This window comes from Harpegnathos saltator, unplaced genomic scaffold (assembly GCF_003227715.2).
Source record: "Harpegnathos saltator strain DR-91 unplaced genomic scaffold, Hsal_v8.6 scaffold208, whole genome shotgun sequence".
NCBI classification, from domain to species: Eukaryota; Metazoa; Arthropoda; class Insecta; order Hymenoptera; family Formicidae; genus Harpegnathos; species Harpegnathos saltator.
In genome coordinates, this window is record NW_020229993.1 from 509,399 (window position 1) to 531,690 (window position 22,292).

The window sequence follows — 22,292 nt, forward strand, 5'->3', positions numbered from 1 at the left end:
GGACCGCGGGCTACTGAATTAAACGATGAAAATATTACGGACACTACGTAATTGGAGACGCGGCGTAAATGTATCTGTGTCGGAAAATTAAAAACAATGAAAGTATGTAGTTAATGGAATTCAAAATGCAACGAGAACACAACCAATTATAATGTAATCACGAATATAATAGGATTATTAAATCCCCATTGAAAGGCGGTGAATGTTGCGACTCAGGATAAATATGCGTGCGCGCATGAGAAAGAGAGAGAGAGAGAGAGCTCGATATAAGCCGACAGGATTGCCGGAAGCTCGTAAATAAACACACAACGCTTGTGTTTAAACGATGAGCGCGGATCATAAGATAAATGTTTGCGCGTGACAGTGATGTCCTGTTAAAAGGAAACAATTCTTTGTATAGATAATGATCGACATGAAAAAAGAAGCGCTTGATTCTATAATTAACGGTGCTGTCGCGCGAGCGGACTGCCGCATTTCGCGAGGCTCACGGTCGAATTTACTTCAACCTTGAAAGCAGCACGGAAATGTAATCTTGCCCCCTAACCGACGCGATTTTAAGCCAGATTTGAATAGCCCCAGACGAGATTTATAGAGTCCTCTCATTACTTTTTCAGAACGGGGTTAGAGAGGTAATCGGATTTCAGATTAAGGGCCTCGTCCATTGACTCGCCTCCATTCACCTCAACTCGCTCCACTAAATCTCTCTTTCTCTCTTTCTCCCCCTCTCCTCCTCCTCTCCCTCTCCCTCCCTCTCTCTCTCTCTCTCTCTCTCTCTCTCTCTCTCTCTGTCGATCGTCAGGAAGCAGTTATTCTTGTCCTTAATCACCGCGCAGTCCCAGCGAGATGTAACCTCCTTCACGACCTTATTTTCCTTTTTCTTCCAGGTTTTATCCCATTCACACCTTGTAACCCCATTCATCGCGAGCCGAGTGAAAACACGGGGAACTGGCAAGTACTACGATTCATCCGGCGGCGATCAATGGAGGCGAGCATATCTTTAAAAACAGCTTCGCACGATTCATCCTCCAATCGGGGACACGACGCGCGTCTTCGCGTCGCGCTCCATTTGCGAATCTCGAAGATACCGAACTTGTAATCAAGCTTCGTCGCACTCACAATACGTGAGGAGATTTGTGACGATAAGAGCTCGGCAGCGGAGCTACGAGAGAGCAACGGCAGCAGGTTGCCGCCGTCACCGCGGTTGTTCACGCGCGCGCGTCGCGTCGTCGCGTACTCGTGACAGCTAGAACGGAACGGAAGGAAAAGACGGCTACATGCCGACGTTTTCGCGACAGCACAAAATCCCAGGCCCGACTCACACGCTCGGAAGTACGCGATTTATCCCTTATATAGTAGTAGAGGGACGATCCGGCTCAGGCCGTCGCCGTTGAAGTAGAAATCCCTTGTTAGCAGCCTGTACAACCGAGAGCTGAGCTGATGTGAGGTAAGGCGAGACGAGGCGCTGCGCGGGATGACCCGCTATGAAAAATAGGACGAATTTACAGCGGGAAGCATCAATTCTCACCGTGGAAGCAGTTTTATTCCGAGGCGAGACCGCGCGGGGTGAAGGAAAGCACAAATACTTGAGGAGGACGGGGGTTGTGTCCGTATCCTCTCCCTCCCTCCCTCCTGGCCCGATCCCTGGCCACTACACGGGGGGGTGAAAAATAGGAAAGGCGTGTTGCGAGCACGACTTAAGCGTCCGTCTGTCCGCCTGTCTGCCAGGGATAAGTGATGTGACAGTACACCGGAGATGCGAGGGGAAAAAGCGGCATGTTGAGAGAGCGGGAGAGGGATAGAGAAAGAAAAAAGAGAGAGAGAGAGAGAGAGAGAGAGAAAGAGAACGCGGTCGTACGGCAACACGGGGGTAGAAATGTGCGCGGGCGCGCGTGGATGGGTCGTGAATGAGAGTGATGGATTACACACCGCCATCCACTGACACTCTTCCAGCAAAGAGCAGGTCGGCCCATTGTGCGCCGCGGAAACCGGAACCCACAACTTGTGCCGTCTACATTTCCGGTCGGCTGAGCGACGATCCGATCTCAGCACAGCCGCGAGTCCACCTAGTCTTTCCCCCATTTGACGGTCTTCGCGAATGGCCGAATGGCCCGGCCGCTGCGAATTATCGCTTAAGTCTGACTCGCTGATACGCGCGCCTCCTCTCCTCGTCTCCTCTTTCTAGATTACATTCGTATAATATAGAGGATGCGGACGCGAACACTCGTTTAATTGCGACCCCTTCCTCCTGAGCCGCGTGCGTACACACGACTGACCTTCAAGCGGCCTTTTATTAGAATACCACTGCCCGCGGGATTTAATTTATGAACAAGAGCTGCCGTGTCGTCGGCTGATAGCACGCTGATTTATGACCCGATGAATTGCATCACCAAATCATAAAGCTGTTAGACCCATTCCACGCCACGGCAGGGATTTGAGACTGTATTTTGTACAGGGTGAGTTATTTTAAATGGTTGCCCCTACAGTGTGTCTCGGTAGAAATGCATTACTCGGAAAAACGTCTCGGACAAAAGTTGTCTGGTTTTAAGAGCGCGGTAAAACAGTGACGTTGCTCTGACTTTGTTCGCGCTTTGGACTGAAACGTTTTTTTCGAACAATGCATTTCTCCCGAAACATTTCCTCCCTGAGCGGACGTTTGAACTGGGACACTTTGTACATCAGAAGCTTGCGAAAGTGCGAAAAATTCGGATCGTAGGTGGTTCCGCTAGTTGAAAAAATTAGTCATTCAATGGGACGTAGAAATAGACAATTATTCAAAAAGTGATATCTGAGCCGTGTAAAGAAATGTTAATTTTGACTACCGATTTGGAATACAAATATTTTTTCTATAAAATTGTTTCCCACGTTTCGTGAAAGGCGACAGAGAGTGATGGATAACGATGGCAAATGCTCGATCAAATATGACTGTATTGTCTCATTATTACCAACGAACGAAAGAGATTTGTCTAAAAGTCCAGAATGGTTCAAAAGTTCCGACGAACTTCCGCATTTCTAAAAGTATGACAAGTTTAAAACGTAAGAAAATCAAGGCTCGCACAATTAAAAATCGATCATGCACGTACGGTCTTACTCTGGAAGAGTATTGCCAGAATTTTGATCTGTCGGAATGAAGTCAGCGGATCGCTTTGTTTCAATTTCTCTCGAGAACGAATAGCGCTTGCTTGTTTACCCGAGGAACGTTATAACAATAACAAAAGCAAAACATAACGGACGCTAAACGAATTTCCATTGCGTCGAATGAATAAGTATCGCGAAACTTGTGCCGCGGGAGCTGAAATGAACTCGCGAGATCGGCGAGCGAATTTCACACAGCAGAAAGTGGAAGAAAAAGCGTGGAAAACCTTCTCCGACTCGCGACCGGAGAAATAGGACCGCAGGAATAAATATGCATCCTCCTGCGGGAGGAGGCGTGGGAGCAGGCGGCAGGATTGTTAATACTTGACGGTACTGTTAACCGATAGGAATAAGCAGCGAGCTGAGAGAGATGGCGGAACAAAAGAAGAGGAGGAAGAAGAAAAGAAGCGTGAAGAAGAGACGCCACAGGAAATAAAGATTCCCGGTACAGAGGAGCTGTTAAATCTCACGCCGTCTTAGTAATTAGCCTGCACTCGGGACACAATTAAACATGAAAGAAAACGAGCCGAACAACCGTAAGACAGCGAGGGGGGAACGTCGCGAGGCTCCGTCGCTCTCGGCCGCGTATGTCGAGTAATTTAGCGCCGGGACGATTAAGCGAGATAAATACTCAATGAAGAAATTGGATAAGCGCGAGAGAAACTCTTGCAAAATATCGCGGGACGCGGGACTTCTCAGTGACACACGAAGAGTGAATGGTGCATTTTATAAACTCGTTGAAGAGCGACGCGGAAATTCCACCATCTCCGGCTCCTCGTTTTTCTCCATCTCATCGCCGTCTCATCATCACACTCCTCCTCCTCCGCGATCCCGTTCAATGGAGAAACTTTCCGTTGAAACGCTTCGGAAACACACGCGACGAACCTGTAAGCGCAACGTAAGCATTTTCCGCCGTCTTAATTGCTGCACCGACGGATTATTAACGGATCGCGTCGCCTAACTTAATCAGAGCTGCGAAATACGCAGGATTTGCGCGCGAGCAACGGCCTGACGAATTAGCTTGAAATTGCAAATGCAAGCGAAACAAGCCCCGGACTATACTGAATGCACAAAAACATTGCCGCATCAACTGCATTACCGCGAGATGCATAAACCCGGATTTACATATTTATCCCTGTTAACGTCGCGACGGCTGGATATGCCGCGCGCGCGTCTGTTTAATTATTAAAATGGCTACGGGTGTCCGGTTTGAAAAATTATTATCCCCGCGGTCCGAACGGAAATCCGCTTCGGCAAGGCCGAAGCAAATGTGCGCATCGAATCGATAAAACCGGCGCGAACGATGCGTCAAGAACCGGATTAAAAGATTTTAGCGGATAAAGATGAAGAGCGGAGAGACATCTCTCCTCATGCCGACCGTATTAAAATCGTTTTTGCGTCGAATTATGCACAGGTGATACTCCCGTTGTTACATGTAATACATTTCCCATGTCAAAATTTACCCGTTAATAATTGTGTGCGAATAAATCCGCGTAATATCATGGTGAATGTTTCAATTGGATCACGATAAATAAATGGTGTCGCAAATTATGATTTTACCTCTCGCTCTCGCGCGCACTAACGATCAGAGAGAATTAACGTTGTATCCAGAATCCTATAAATCCAGAAATAAAACAAAATTTTCTCTTTTTCGTCTCAAAGGCGCGAGCTTGGTCTGCATCAAACGGCGATAAATCCCCGTGGACGAAAGTGCGTTTAACGGTGAGCTGCGCTTGCCGTTATTAAGGATCACGATGAATTCGCGAAGGTCTCGTGAACGTAACGCGCCATAACGGATAATATAATAACTAATTTAATCGAGTGTACGCGTGGCCGAAGCCCATACTTTCGACTTTAACGAAGGTCGTTAAGTATTCCGGGTAAAGGTAGAAAAAGGGAAATACTGATGCCCCCTCCCTGCGGAACCATCGCAGCAAAGAACGAATTAATCTGCCTTCGCATAGAAGGGGAGAAAGGCAGGGCTCTCTCTCTCTCTCTCTCTCTCTCTCCCCCTCTCTCTCTCTCTCCCTCTGATGCTCTTTCGTCCTCTCTATCATCTGCCCTCCACGTTTTCGATGTAATTGAATCTCTCGTCTTTGCCAAGGCAATTGTACCATCCCCCGACAATCTAGGGCTGCTCTCTTACCGCGAGAAATTAATCTTCCCTTCTGCGGGAGCGATTTTATAAAGCGCGAGCGGCGAGAAAAAACAAAAGTAATGGAGGTCTATTCGGGAGGTCCGGACACGGCTGCTCTCTCGGGTGTGCGCTGTCGCGCCGTCGATTACCGATGGAAATTCATCGAACGATGTTTGCGGAGCAATTAACAACGGATCTCTCGATGCGCAGTCGCGATTGAGGACCAAGGATTCAAATCTAGACGCAAATGAGAGTTAAGGGGTTACATACACTTAGCCTAGGATTTAAAAAATTGATTTCTTCTACATTTTCTTAAAGCTTCGAGTTTCGAGAATATATCCTGAACATTTCATGTCGATATCTGCAAAAATAGCGAAGTTACAGAAAGTTGGATAAAACGGGATCGAGCGTTCGAGCGCTCGAATTCTGCTACCTGACGCGGCCAGTAGAGCGCTCACGAACGTCAACATTTGGTCTGTTTTTTGGCCTTCTAGGTGTACGTAATCTCTTAAGTACGCACTCTTGATTCCAAATTCCTCATCCTCTATATGCAGAATCTTTTGTATAGCTTGACCTCTCTTGAAATATTTCTGCCGTGTTTAACGATACCAAAAAGTGCCTGGAGAAAAAGTATTGTCCGAACGGGCAATTATGATGACAGGGACATTTCTTTCTCAGGGTTATCTTTTTCGGGAATATCAAAATCAATATCTTTTTTTACATGCATTTTCGTTTGGGCGATCTCACACAACCGACGACGTCCAGAATAAAATTCCAAGCGCGATGTTTGAAATGACGATCCTCAGTGTTTAACTTGCGTGCGCGGTTTAGTCGCCGTTCACGCGACGGATAGATGCGGCGAGGTGACCTCCCTCCCCGCGACAAAATAAAAATCTAGCGAACCGCAAACGCGTCATGTCGCGCGCGCATGTTATCGGTTGTGTCGAGGTAATGACGCCGTGTGAATAATTCATGCATCAAACCGATCGCGCGTCCGCACGCCTCACGAACACCAAACACGATCGAATTATTTTCACTACACGGTTCTAAGGGGATAATCGCGCGAGAAGAATTACAGGACGCACGACGGCATAACGCATGAGGTCGTTACATGCGCCCGACGCGTTTCTTTCAGCTGATGGCCGCTGTAGCGACGGCCTCTCGAGGAACAACGGTCGCACAGTCGACGGAGAGCCGGCGAATATCGCGAAATGACGACGGATAAAGAGAGGAGCTGTAACCAAACCCCATTAAACCTTATCATATTCGGATAATAGGATTGCTCTTATTACAGTCTCCTCGAACAAGGATTTCTGTTTATCAGCCCGAGACACTCCCTCCTCATTCTTCCGCAGCAACATTCTCTCCCCCGGCACAAAAGATCGAAGATGATGACGAAGAGACAGAGAAGGACAGAGAGAATGAAAGAGAGAGAGAGAGAGAGAGAGAGAGAGAGAGAGAGAGAAAGTGGGTGGAGATGAGTACAGGAAGAGGAGCAGAAGGCGGCGGCGGTGGCGCGAGAACGGACGAAGGTGGAGAAAAATTACTTGCGCGGCGGAACGTGACGGCAATACTGGAGTGAAGATTGCAAAATTGCGGAGCGCGCTTAAATATTAGACGCCATGTGAACGAAAGTTTATCGACACTCCGGTACTTCGCTATAAGGGCGAGGAGGGATTGCGGGGAGGACAGCAGGAGGAGGCGCCGCGTCGAGTAACGTGGCTACTTTCTCTCCGAGACAAATTAGGGGGCCGTGATTGGACGTTACGGCCCTTGAAATTGGCTAGGCTTCATTACAATATTCCAGGAGCATGTACGCGCGCGATGATAACGCATAATCGAATAATTATAGTAATGACAGAGTGGAAAAACGTAGCTCGCGCGTCGACTCGCGAGGCGAAGGTGATCTCGAGCGCTTGTGCGAGAGAATGAGACAAAGCGAAATTACTTGGCGGGGCAATCCCCGATACCGCGCGCACGTTACGCTCGGGAAATTTTCGGCGACGGGCAGGTTGAGCTCGCGAAATAAATCGCCGTTCGTGCTATCCTCGAAAAATATTTTCTTCCTCTTCGTGCTGGAATATAAATCATATGCTTAAAAAACTAGTTCGCACAGCCGAGTCTTCTCTCTCTCTCTCTCTCTCTCTCTCTCTCTCTCTCTCTCTCTCTCTCTCTCTCTCTCTTGCTTTCTCTTCCTTGTAAAGAAGATTACGTCCGCCGAGGACTTTCCTCATTTTTCCCCGCAACGATCCAAATTAACATATTCATAAGATATTTATCAAGGATTCTCTTTGATGCCCGTTACTTAAATATGTCACCAGCAACGCTCGAGTTTTCCCTTTATTTGACCCCATTAAAATTCAGTGTCCTGTCAGCGGCGCTTTTAAACGGATAAAGATACAACGCCCGCGTATAATAAATATCGCTCGATGTGATAAAGCGACATCCGCGCGCCGCGGCGGCTGAACGAATACACACACACACACACAGAGACATACACATCTATATATCATACACATATACGCGTGTCGGTCCGTCGTCGGCCGAATTCGCGAATTCCTTCCTCCACCGCGACGGCGTTCTCCGCTATTCGCCTGCGATCACATTTTCACGGAGAGCGCGTGATGACGAACGTCTCCCGGTTTTTGGTAATTCCGTCCCGCTCGCAATTAAGCAACCCTTAATCAGACGTAGCCTTCGTTACACGTTACCCGGCCGCCCCAGCAGTGGCAGCAGCACGTGCGTCGGATGTAACTTCGCCGTCGGCGAAGGCTCCTTCTTCCCTTCCCGCTCGCACCGCCCGGAGATACGTCAATAATCTCTCGAGCGGGCGATCATCTTAAACAGCAGAGCGCTGTTCGGATTCGAGGATGTTGATGCACCGATGAACAAGTACGCGCGTACACGATCCACCGCTCGCTCTCTAACGGCATTGCACCGCCGCCGCCGCTGAGATACTCCCGCCCAGACATCGTATGCATAATTCAGGAATGCGTGTTTCGTCGATACGGCGCGCGATGGTTATGCATATGTTCCGCGGGGATGCTGTGCCGCATACCCGCCGCTCTAAACTACCTTCATTCTAATGCACTCCACCGATTTCCTCGTCGCGGCCAATTGACAAGAATGCGTCACGTGCGGTGCCACCACCACCGCCGTCGTCGCCGCCGTCGTCGCCGTCGCCGTCGACTCCTCTACGGGAACGGTGTGTATCATCGCGACCTGACACTTGGCTCTCGACACCGGAGACCTCGAAACGCCGTTCGGTTTATGTCGACGTTAATCACGCAACTACAGCTTCATCGTGTTTACCGCGATAATACGCTAATAAAAGCTCGAAATATATAACGCTTCGTGAGCGATACGCTGTGAGGTCCACCGAGCGAAAAGAATGGTTATCGATTACTTGATCGAAACCAAGCGTCTAAAAAATGTGGAATGGAAATAGGAGGAAAATAGAAATAGTATCAATAACGTGTGAGACAGTCTCGTATATAATACATAATGAATTTAAAAAATTCCTGGCTCGGGAATACAAAAAGATAGTAAAGCGAGAGAAGCACTTTTAATATAATTGCCTTTTGTCTCGATACAATTTTTAGAACGATGAATTCATTTTTCTACATCGCTAAAAAATATTCTGTACTTTGTTTTCAACGCGATTTAACACCGCGCACGTCATTTCATTATCACGAAAATCGGATTTCAATTTTGAAAATAAAAAATAATCACTAGGGAGCTAATTAAAACTGTAGAACCTAGTGATGTTTTGTTTTTAAAATTGAAGTTAAATTTGCGCGGAAGAAAAATTGAGTTGTGAAGTGATCGCATCGTTAAGCCATTTTATGAACAATATTTCAGGATATTTATCAATAGCATGGAAAAATTAATTCATCATTAAAAAAAAATGTATTAAAACGATTAAAAGATGATTATATGAAAAAATAAAAATTATTATATAATAAAGAACTTAAATATATACAAGACTTGCCAATTTTTAGCAAAGCAAAAGATACGAATACGAATTTCCGATAGGCCATTCGTGAACTGAAATGTATTCGAGATATTTGGAATAATAACAGCGAAGGATAGGATCATTTTTTTCTCAATATAATTTCATTTAAAATCGCAAAACTTTAAAATAAAATATCTTAGAGACTACATGCAACCTCCACATAATTATATAAAGATTATTCAAAATTTCACTTTTCATAATTCAGTCTCGATATAATTCCCTCCCTAATTTTCGATATAATTACCTAATTAATTACTCGACTAAAACGGGATATTATGTAACCGAGGAGGGAAATATAAGATCGATCTTACTTCTATAATCTATTCTAATCTATAAGAGAATCTCACACGTATGTACGTATGTACGTGCGCGCACGATGCAACAGTCACTATTACAAGCTCGCGGAAATGACGTTTTATCGCAACATTTTAACATTTTCTTTCTCTTTCTCTTTCTGCTTCGTTCTCTTCGCACTGTCCGTTCCCGTGCGGCTGACTTAAAAGATACGTTCGATTCGCTCTGGAAAACCCAGTCGCCCTATCCGCTCGCTTCTGCGTTCTTATTTCGGTTGGTTTATCCCGTTGCAGGGCAATCGTCTTATCCGAAATGTACCGCGTCTTCGCCACATCCGTCGATGTCGAAACGTCGTCGCGACGCAGTCGTAAACTTCAGACACGAACGAGATCATCGAAACCTCCCGAACGAGATTCCGCTGGTAAAAGCTCGGGCTACCAGCAAGCACGCGAATTACGAAGTTTACGACGCCCGACGTTTATGCGCGAGCGAAGTTGTGTCGCAAAAGCGCCTCCATTAGCTTCTTCAGAGACGGATTAAAATTCGACATGCACAAAGGATCAGAGTTTCAGAATTGTTCGCAAGAGTTTACGTAATGCGGCAAATTTTAGGGAACGTAACTGACAAGTCCGGCGCGTGGATCAAGTAACGTCTTTATATGCACCAATTCATACAAAATTTAAAAGAAATAGAAAGAAATAGTCTTTTAACTTCTTTTAAAATCTTTTAAAATTTGTTAAAATTTGTTAAAACTTTTATTAACTTTTATTAACGAGAAAAAACATTTTAGTATTATATATATATATATATACTTGTATATACACCATATATAAAAATTAATTCAATTTCATATTAAAATTTTATTATTGAAAATAAATCCATTTCCGATTAATATATATTGCAGAATATCAAAGCGAAACGATTGAAATTAAAACGACGAATTACAACGAATATAGCAAAGTAAAATAAATAAAATTGAGAAATAACTTCGCCGAGACTTTTAGTTAAATAAAATATAGTAGCATGACTATTCGGACGATTAAGAATGAAAGGCGACCGTCGATGGCAGATGAGGATACTTTCGATTCGCGTCAGACTTCAAACTAAGCGGTTAAATAATTAGTTAACTGACCACGATAAAAAAAACCTAGTCTGAAAAGTTCGGGTAGGACGCGTTTTTACGAGCGATGAAGCACGACGTATCCGCATTTAGCGAGTGCCTATAAGAAGCGCGCCCTACCGTGCTCTCGTAAATAATTAGCGCTAGCCGGAGCTTCAGCGCTCCCTCCTCAAGTGAAGAATTTTTTCCCTACCCTCCGACGATGTCCGCTCTCTCAGACTTCTCCACTCTGCAGACGTTACCTATCCAAAGATGCGTACGCGGCTTCATTAATATTATCGTACGTCGTCTGGCATGCGGATACGCGCGACGTGCCAGACGGCTGCGGACATTCTGGAAAATCCAGCCTCTGCGATCGACAGGGAAGGAGCAGTTTTACGACCGCGTCCGGTTGACGGGCGGCGTTGGTTAACGCAAGTGAGACGCTGCGAATATTCTCTAGGGTGCAATAACCAAAGTCCATGCCGATCGAAAATACAATTTGGCTTGACGAAAGGAGCTCGTGGATTGCAAGAGACCGAAATATCGCAATGACACGTGCAACGAGAAATAGAAAGCGATTTTTATTTTTACTGACAGAACTAACACAACTTTGGACAATGATCATATTTATGGTCTGTCGAGTAAATGTTGCAATTATTTTAATGTTTTACGCTTCGTAGATTTCATCGCCATGTGTTGACGGTTTATTCAAAAATTTATTTACATTGTCAAAATAAATGACAAAAATCTATTTGTCAATAATTAGCTACAGTACGCAACTTTAAGTAAAATTTAATGCAACCTTTTGCTCACATCAATTGAGTTTTGTAGTAATAACAGAATTTTTTATTAACGGGGAGAAACCTTTTAGCATAGTAATATTTAGCATAGTAATATTGCAAACGGACAGACCAAAATTAAAAAGTAAACAGTTTAATGTACACACATATAGCAAGAAAAGCTAATAATATAAATAAAATAAATGAATAATAATAAAAACGCAAATATGCTGCAAATATAAAGTGAGATTACAGATGGAAGAGAGAATTACAAATTAAGAGTTAAATTTAAAACTTGAGAGTGTGTGGAGCAGAATAGTAAAATTGGCCCAAAGCCAATCAAGCTTAGAATGCAAAGGATCAATCGACACATGCAGCATATAAGAAACATTGATTTAAGCTTGAGCGATATTACAAAATTGCATCGGGTGACCTTCGCGAGATCAGTATTGCTATCGCGATACCGTTAAATCCTCCTTTTATCGCGACGTCGTCTCTCGTCTCGTAAATCCCGAGTGTATCGCGCTCGTCGATCTCGTTACTTTCGCTCGGCCTTAATTAACTCGACAATCTTGCATCCCATCAGTCCGCATCCGTTCATGTCTCACAGTGGATGCGGAAATAGATCGAAAGCGAAGATGTAAGGAGAGGCGCGCTACTCGAATCGCCCTATACGCTCGAAGAATGCACTGATACGTATCTCCGCAAACGACGTATAGAAATTTTATACAGTAACTATCGGGAAGAGAGAGAGAGAGACTTCCCGGATACCTTTCAGAGCCTCGCAGCGATGCCGCTTCAAACTGACCTGTCCGTACGTTCCATCCGATAACGACGGAGCCAACTAAATTGCAGTATATTCGGAATTGGTAAGATAAACACAGAAGAGAGGCTGAATCGAACTCGTCGATAATTAAATATTGCTGAATACGAGATGGAAGGAAAATAAATACGTTTTCCTCAGTCCGCTAGCTGTAGCTGTCTCATCAAAGTTGAAAACGAAAAAAAAAGAAAAACTAGAGACATAAAGGATGCAGGCGTGCATGCGTTTCTGTCTGACATGTTCTTTAGAACAGACGAGAAAAAATCTGCTCACCTATCTGATCATCTGACAACGGTCCGACACGATTTCCACCCATTTCAAAGCTCACCGATTTGGAATCGTTTCGCAATCTTTCCGCCACCGAGCGCACGTCGAGTGACGAACCGCTCGCATAATAACGCCCATCAGATCTGACCTATTACCGAGACTGCTACCAACAAATTTCCAGCGTATTCCACAGTCGTCGGAATAGAAAGCCATGATGAATCCGCGATTGAACGTGATTAACTGCGAATCGGGATTATCGGAAATCCGTCGAAAGCCGACCGGGTAGCTCATTGCCTAAATTCTAAACCGTCACCTTTTTATCCCGACGAGATCGCAATGGATCACGCGAGTGCGCGAGCAAACGAGCGAGTGCGTGCTGAAATTTTAAAGAGGAGCATTGATAATACACACACACACACCTCCCAACTGTGATCACACACGACCGCTGTAATTTAAATCCGAATCGTAACAAAAGAGATAAAGCCGCGCTCGGGCGAAACGTGGGAGCGGGAAATGGCAACGTTACCATATTCGATGGTGAAGAATTCGGTGTCGTGTTACGGCGTGTCGCGGCCAACAGACGGACGGCCGAACGAGCGAGTGAACGAACGAACATACGAATGAACGGCCCGGACGGTACTTTTAGTTTACGAGCCTCGTTACTACTTTATCGTGTGTGTCGAGATCGATAACATTCGCGCTATAACGATATATCTCCGGTCGGTGATCCGCGCGGTAGCTTCGATAAATCCTGACGTACGATGCCTTCCTCCGTACTCCGTCATTCTCCACCGTCCTCGAACCCCCGCAGCACGCTCCTACATCCCTTGGCCGACCCTCCGTCACTTTTTTCTGACGTCCCAGCTGCCACTCACGCCGCGGTATCCGCGGGCGTGCTCGGACTTTAGATCGAATTTTTTTGATACGCCCCTGAACTATATCTCGCAATAAGCATGGATGCTTCACGGCGGGAGAGTAATAAAGAAACGGAGGGAATTACTACTTCTTGCCGTTTGTCCCCTTGCGTCATCTCTGGGAGGGAGGGAGGGAGAGGGAGAGAGAGAGGGAGAGAGAGAATAGGGTAAATTAAAAACGAAAGGTAAGCAGGGTGAAATTTGTTTTATCCTCGCGATATAAATCTCGATAATTTCCACGTGCCGCCCCGAATGTTGGTCTACCGGTGCGAAAAGTTTACGCGGAACTTTCGTCGGGTATACAAACGCGATGAGAATGAATAAAAGAAGGAGGAAAAGTTGGCTGAGAGAGAGAGAGAGAGAGAGAGAAAAAAAGCGCGTTACCTAATTTGCGATCGTTCGTTTTATCTTACAGCCGACCGACGCGGAAGTGAGTTTCACGCGGCGTACACACACACACACACACACACAGGAGGAGGGAACCCGACCGAAGAACGGGACTGTTTGCGCAAAAGGAAACAGATAAAAGTGGAGCTTGTTAATGTATCGTTCAAACCAAAACAAACTAAAACGGATAAGAAACTCTGCGAAAACTTTCCTGACTCCGCTGTGCGAGAGACGATCTCAGCGCGAGAGATGTCGAATTTTACGGGTCCCGAAGGTTCGCGGTGAAAACAGCCTGAATCAGTTTCTCGAGTCGGTATAATGTGCACGCTGCTAACTACGATAGCGACGATCATCGCGAACTTATTACAACTCCCGTTAGGGGAGGGGGAATCTCTTGCTGGCACAAGAAGCTCGGAAAACTGCAGTTGCTTAATGCAGTCCCGCTACCGAGTGAAAATGAATCGTTGTTTCGCAACAGGCACGCTCCGCCTCTCCTTGAGACGTGCAAGAGAAGGAACTCTTATAGGCGACTCTACGATATTCAAGGAGATGCCAAAGTGGATAACAAACTTCAAAGGTGTCGATGACACAAAGGCGATCGTTCGGACATTGTATCAAATGAACACTAAATTACGTTATATTTTTTTCATATTTTTTGTATGTTTCGTGCATTTTTTTTTTTACATTTTGACGATCTCATATAAATATGTGCTGCCTCATTTTACTATATTTAGCGGAAGGCACATGATGATGATATATATATTTCTGTGAACTACGTATACTTTTAAGCTTCTAAATTCAATTGTAATGGTACACACAGAAAAATACATATTCTTATACCTTGCATTCAAGCAAATTTTATTTGTTTTAAATACTTCATACGTCGGATCTATAATAAATTTGTTCTACCATAAGTTTATTCTAAGTATCAAATTTATTCAAAGCACACATTATGAATCCTAGTAAGTTTAATATTTTAATCAAGAATATTAAATTGAACCGAGAATATTAAATTAAAACAGAAAGAATTTTAATCCGCTTCTTACATAAGATTTTATAATATTTTTGGAAAAAGATCAATTCTTCTTTTGAGTGCATGATAAGCTTTTTTTCTAAAATTTACGATGATTGCATTTTAAGATTATTATCAAGAAAAAAAATTTTTTCTCAAAGATAAACATTAATTAAAAGAAGAAAAAGATAAATTGAGTGATCGCTTCTTTTGTAACAGTAAAATAATCTTTTCTTAATACAGTAATGTAAAATAATGTTCTTTGAAATATTCCCGAGCGAAGCAAATGCATTTTCGGTATATGAATCGTCGTAGAATTTTCATACCAGGCAAATTTTACATCAACTGGGAGCTTGTAAATATCATCAACATATGAATTTTGAAATTTTTATCGTTTCTGTCGCGTATTAAGCAATGCTTCAATTCATTTTTAATTTTTTTTCATTAAGTAAAAGCATGTGTAATTCCGTGCCATTTAAACCTCACAAAAAAGATTGGTATTACGTGTCGGTAGATTCCAAGCATGGCATCCTCTTAATAAAGCAGAGAAATCGCTCTCTCCACGGTGGTATCGCGTTCGCTGGTGGATACTTGTTATCTCATCGATTGGATTATTATTCCATATCGATCTCAGAGTTTGGCAGCATATCTCGTGTAATATTGCGCGACTGGCGCGTATCAATTTATCTGTATTATTCGTATTCCCGTTAATCGAGTTTACGTCAGCGATTTGGATTCGTTCGCGTCGTGGCGCCGATCCGCGCGTTCGGAGCATTAACTACCCCTAAACTTCCACGTGCGTTTGGTCGGAGCGAGTTCCGGTTAAATATCGGCCGGATAGCCGCAATAAAACCGTTCGCACGTTTCGCGTTCCCGTGTGATTTCGAACACGTAGCAGCGCGTAGCAGTACAGAGATTGCAGGCGGTCGTAATAAAGGCCAGATATGCCTCGTCGTGTATAGATATTAAACCATGGTCGTTCATATCCGCGCACGCAGACGAGCGGACGAGCGAGCGAGCGAAAGCGACTGCGTCGTCGCGTGCGAGACGCGACACGACGCTAGCAAAATTCCGCAAATCCCGTTGTCACCGCAAAAAATCGGGCAGGTCCGCTGGAAATAAAGCAAGCCGATTAAAATGGCGCGCAAGCCGCGAGGATTAATCCTTCCGGATTCTCATATGTCGTACATCGTCCTTCCGGTCGTTGCAATTACGCTCACGTGCGCGATAGGTTAAATTACGGTTTTTAATATCGCGACGTAAAGTTACACGCGCGTACGGATCCAACGCACGAGCGCAGTTCTCCAGGAAAATTTCCGCGCTCGAGCTCGCGATGAAGAAGCGAAAAAAAAGAAACTTGAACATCACGGAGCGCGCGATTATTGAACCGTTAGAAGCGAGGATCGCGAGAACTGCCCTGCGTAGTCGCGTTTAATTCGCTCCGAGAGATACCCCCGCGCTGCACAACTTTCGAATACATCTCCGTCGCGCAACTTCGAAATTACTCCAGTTCACAAATAATAATTAAAAAGTTCCCCCGATATCGCGCGACGTTCGAGCAGTGCGTTCGGCGAGCGGTTTGCTCGTCGTAAAATAACGTAGTTTTCGAATCGCGCGATATCTCGCGACGATGAGATAAACTCGATTCGGCACGCCGCTATTCTCTCCTCGTGGCGAATTCACAAACGAGTATAAAACGACCCCGCGACGACGACGACGACGACGACGACGACGACGCGGCGCGTGTTCTCCACGTGGCGCGACGATGGAGAGAGGCCGACCCGGCCTTAGGAACGCGGTGTGTTCCGCGGAAAATCTCGCGGAGTGCTTAATCGCTCGTTCGCTCGCAATCTAATAATGCTCATAAACGGCGGAAGGTTTGCAGGTGCACGTGCGCAATTATTAACGCGTTACGCGCGGAAAGTGCTGGCGGTTTCGGCGCGGCAAGTAACGCGCGAACGGCGACGGCGGCGGCGGTGGCGACGGCGGCGCCGACTCCACGCTATTGTCACTTAAGTGATTATCGACATTTAGGCATTCTCAGCCGCCAACAACAATTTCCGGCGGTGCCGTGCGCGGCGTCACGCATACCCTGCGAGCTTTCAGCTTCTGCAGTTAAATCGAACCGCACCCCGTTAATATGTGTGTATGGCGCGCGAATCCTCGTCGTCTCTAACGGCGGCTTTGGCGCGGAAATTACGCGCGCCGCATCGAAAACAACGCCCGATCGGAATTTTGGTCCTGTTTTCGATCCGAGCTGTCTAACACCTATAGATTCCGGCGAGGGCTGCTGGAGATTTAATTCGTGTAGGAGAACGAGAGTCCTCCTCAGCGCCTCAAAATGGCAGAAAATTTGTCACAATTTGCTAACCGCAGGTTCTTAAGAGGATGTTCCTCGGCAAAACTGTGGATTAGATAGTATCCAAATGATCTGATATGGCTTTCGAGACTGTTGAATCAGCCCGAGTCGGAATTTTGTAAACGACTTGTGGAACAAATGAGAAAATTTGTGAAACAAAGGAAAAAAATGTATAGAATGAGCGGCGAGAGCGAGCAAGTGGAACCCGACCAAGCCGTTCTGGCTTGAAGGATAATAGTCCTTACTACTAGTTGCGACTAGTAGATACAGACACGTGCCCTCGGGCGAATGCCAGACGGAATGCGCTGTCGGAGGCCGCGCTTAGTGTAACCGACCGCGATTTTTCAATCAGGAAAATCACTCGGGACCGCCCGAAGCTAGTCAGATTGTTCCTCGGATGTTATCGGTGTTGAGAGACGCGCAGTGTATAACGGCGCCGCGCGCACCCTAGGTGAACGCCATTGTCAATTCAAGCCCAATTTAAGTCGGGAGAAACTTTTAACGACTTTTATCCCGCCACACCGAATTGGCAACTGGAAGAAGAGCAAGTACTGGCAAGTCGACCCGAAGTACGAGCGCAATTTAACATCGTGACGTCGCCCCGTCCGACGACGTTCTAACGGCTCTCTCTCCCTAACAATATCCGCCGCACTCGAAACTCCCATAGAGCGAGTAAGATAAAAAGCCGCCGCGAATAATTTATTAGTGAGGCCGCTTTCTCCTTCATTCGCGAAACGGAAACGATCGCGCGCGGCTGCCGTCGTCGCGTCGTGAATAAATACACCGTTTCGACTCCCCGAATCGAATTCGCCTGCACACGACGACAACGTTCTACTTTCCTTCTTCTTCTTCTACTTCTTCTTCTTTATTTGCTTTCTTCTCTCCCTGACCTATTCAAAACTCGCCAACTTACGAACGATAGGGTCCTCCTCCTCCTCCTCACTTTACACGCATACATACAAGCCTCCGCGAGCGTCGCGACAATGCTCGATGGTCGATGCATTTCTCATTCCCGCGGTAAGTCATCTTGTTCCTTACTGCAATAAAAACGGTCACGGAATCGGTCGCCTCGCCATGAATAGATATCGGTCAGCCGCGATCGCAGCGCGATCGATTCGCGGTCATCGAGATTCACGAGCCGCGTTCCACCGCCAAGTCGCGATAGAACTTGGATGAGGAGAGACCGCTGCCCTGTCATATGAAAGTGGCAGAAATCCGGAAAGGAGGAAGATAGATAGATATGGGAGGGAGAGAGAGAGAGAGAGAGAGAGAGAGAGAGAGAGAGCGAAGGAAAAAGAACAGAACAGCAGGGAGGATACTAACGGTGAGTGAAGCATGTGTTTGTTTATCCCGGTGTATGGGTGTGACGAGGGATGCATTCAGAGCAGTGTACCATCGTGTATCGAGCAAATATTGATTCTGAAGTCATATCTGTTTGCTCGCGTCGGGCGCTCCGTACAGGCGCTCCTCCTTCCCCCTCCCGCCCACCTCTCCGATCCCCAGCACGCGTATTTCTTCACGGGTGCCGCGAACGATTTCGGCCTCTATTTCAAATCGCGACGCTGTTTATCCGTAGTCATACATGCATAATGTTAGAAGCATAAACAGTCTCGCAGGTGACGTCTCACCGCGCAAAACGGCCCACAAAACGTGCGCCTCGACGATATCCTCGACGACGACGACGACGACGACGACGACGAGGTGCCAAATAAAATCGAAATATTCTCTCCGACGCGTGTTGCTCGCGTGGAGCAATTTATAAAAAACGTGACGTCCTCGTCGACGAAGTAAGGTGCGCCGGACAATCGCGGATTCCGCTGAATTAATTCGAGGGCGAGCTTAAGCGACGGCGTCGACGTCGTGTTTACGTGTGCTACGGTATTACGACGCGTTAGGACGTGGAATAGACCGCTGAATCGAAAAGCCGGTAATCCGTTTAAGCGAGGATACCAAACAGATCGCGCGAGCTCGGCTCGTCGCGCTTTATGTACAGCTGATCGATCGGGTGTCAACGCGGAGGCATAAAAATCCGATTCGACAGTTACACCGCTTCTGGATAGATTCGCGTCGGTCGCAGGTCGAAGATCGACTCTGGTTAAACGGAGAATTGAGCGCCAATCGCATGCACGGCCATTCCCGTGCGCGCCTGTTATCGCTCGTGGTATACGTTGGTCCGCGGTCCTGACAACATTAAATACTCCGCGCGCGTGCGTGTGTCTCGTCGACGAGGCATTACGTTGACAAGTGGTAGAATCAATGAGACTCTGCCTGGACGAACGAAATTCAACGGAATAAAACAAAGAATTTAATACCTCTTGTTCATTATGCTTAATCTACAGCTTTACCGAGAGACATTCTCGCGAGAGCCTACAAGTGGCAAATTGTGTGTTTCTGTCGTTTAAAGGCGCTTAGTAGGACTTCGGTTTCTATACACATTAAATCTTCACACACACACACACACACACACATACACAGGCCCTTCAATATCTATTGTTGCTCAGGTCGAAAATAGAATTAAAACTTCAACTCGGGGTCAACTTCAGTTTTATCATCCCAACCGTACCTTTTTCCTCTTCAGTGCAGAATGTCCACGGAGAACGTGCGTCACGTCGAATTGACAATTAACAGAAAGCAGCAAGGAAACTGTGGAAACGCGCACACGATTCAAACAGACCCTCGTGAAATATTACTCGGAGCCTATGTATTTGGACGGTGTGGTACAACGGCACACACACAGAGAGAAAGAGAGACAGCGAGCATGTGGCGTATTTTCCCTTAGATGCGCGTTGAGAAAATCTTGAAATGGAAACGACAGCGAGCCGGTTCGCGGCACCTATTGTGCATAATTCCGGCCACCGGAATTTTAAGGATAGCTCCCGAAATGACATTAATATAACTTCCTCGTTTCTGTTTGACGTAAAGCTTTCGCAAAATATACATCGCACTAACAATGCCGGAATCTCGAAGCACACCGAGTCGCTTCGTGAACAAACGATTTATATCGCAATTTTTATCGACAGCTTTTATTCTCGCAAGCAAATGAGAAAGCGAAAACGCGTCGCGCACTCTCTCTTTCTCTCTTTCTCTCTCTCAAGTTGCGCGATAAAGCGTTTCCTCGCAACTGGAGATAAAATCGACAAGTCGCCAGAGCCGCCGGGAGTGACGCATTCTCGAAACGACAATAAAAATATATCGCCCATGGTAGATAAAGAAATTTATGCGAGATTTTACGGCGCATCCACGGCTTTTCCGCTGTCTCTCCTTTTTTCCCTTGCTTTCTTTCTATATTATGTATAAATACATATGTATGTATATATATGTGTGTCTCTGTCTGTGTGTGTGTGTGTGTGTGTGTATGTATATATCACTTTTTCCTCGAAGAACAGCGACATGTAACGGAAGTTGCCACTAGACAAGGTCCACGTGCAAAAGGAAGCATAGTCTCGACGTAAAAGCAACTGACAAAGAACCGCACAAAAGCACGAAATGTATATTTTAAGAGATTCGCGAGACGAGTCAACAGACTACAGAAATAAGTCAAGATGCACGGTGTATCGGCTTATTTATGAATGCGTATCAGCCAGCCTTCAAAAGCCAAAAGTGCCAGAATTTTACAAGCAAGACGCGCACACATGTACGCGTCTACGTGTACATTCTGAAGTTTACAAATTTAGAAATATCCTACGTATTAAAAAAATAAAAAATAGATGTAAACACACGTACAAGACCAATTCTGCTTCGTCTCGCGACGAGATTTCTTCTCGTCAATTTTAAGTCAACCTCCCCTAACGAGGATATCGAAACATCAATAATGCACGAAATACCTGCGTACATGTAAATGAGATCCTCTGATATCAAGCACACGATTAAGTAAGGCCGAAACAAAATACGAGGATTTAGTCCACACACACACGCACACACACACAGGTGCGTGTGCGCGCGCACACACAGGGTAACAATCCCCCCGTGGCTTGCGGTAAAATAATCCCTCCGGCGCGTATCGTGTTGATATGTAACGACCCTTGGAAAAAAGAGATCGAAGACCGAATCCCGAACTCGTAAAGTTACCGGGCTTCCGGCAGACCCTCCTAAACTAGACCGGTTCTCACATAACGCTCATTAAAAATATCATCGTCGAGTAGCCCGCCGAAACATTGCAAAACGCATTGACTCGATCGTCACAGCCAATTAATTATCTCCCACGAGAAAGACCGAATGGAAGACCGCATGCGTCTTCTTTTTCGCGCTTGGAATATCGAAGTTTTCGTCGCTCGCTTGTATTACGCCACAAAAATTCATTCTAAATATGGATGTGAACAAATAATTCCTAATGATATAGACGTTGTCGCGTTTGTAGCTCCGTGGCGCGCTTTTCTCTGCTGAAGTCATGAAATATCTGACTCTTCGCTACCTCGTTTTCGCCCGTGCGTTCTTACGCTTTGATGTTCCTCCTGCCCCAATTCGCTAGAACGAGAACACCCGCTCAGCTCATCCCTCGACCCACACGCCACGACAACGACGCTTTTAGTAAAACAACGGGAACGACAATGAATGATGCCGAGGGGCGCGAGATCTAGTATTGATTTTCGAGCAGCGCGCGCGAGGCTCGTCGGAAAAACTTTCCATTGTAGCAGCACAAGCATTGCGTTGCGCGCAAAAATATTACGTTTTTTATATATCGCGCGCCACGCTGAACATTTTGAATGGAACGAAAATTGCCAATTTTTAATCAATAATGAATCGCCGATATATTCGTCGATATCGTCGAGCAGTATCGACGTTCGCACACATTGCCGAGTCGGAATTTTGGTTCTACATTAACCTTCCGTCAAATTCCGTCAAATGGAGAATATCGAAACTGATGTAACATCAGACAAGATGCATTATTAGACACAAAGAAAACAGCACTTGTGTAAGATTTATTCTAAATTCGGAAACTGATATTTATAGCTGTAAGTTATTCAGAATTATATTTCACGTGTTTGTTCTTATGTTCTTTCCGCCCAGATTCAAGGATATAAAATAAGGATATCCACAGTATAATTATTAATTACAGTTACATAAAACTGTA

The 22,292-nt window shown here is 45.7% G+C and overlaps 1 protein-coding gene across 8 annotated transcripts in view; it reads right to left on the minus strand.

Annotated features, from left to right (window-relative positions):
• Window positions 1-22,292, minus strand: part of LOC105192226 (dystrophin) — a 588,349-nt gene that overhangs the window by 477,833 nt on the left and 88,224 nt on the right. The gene's annotated exons all lie outside the window — the stretch shown is intronic.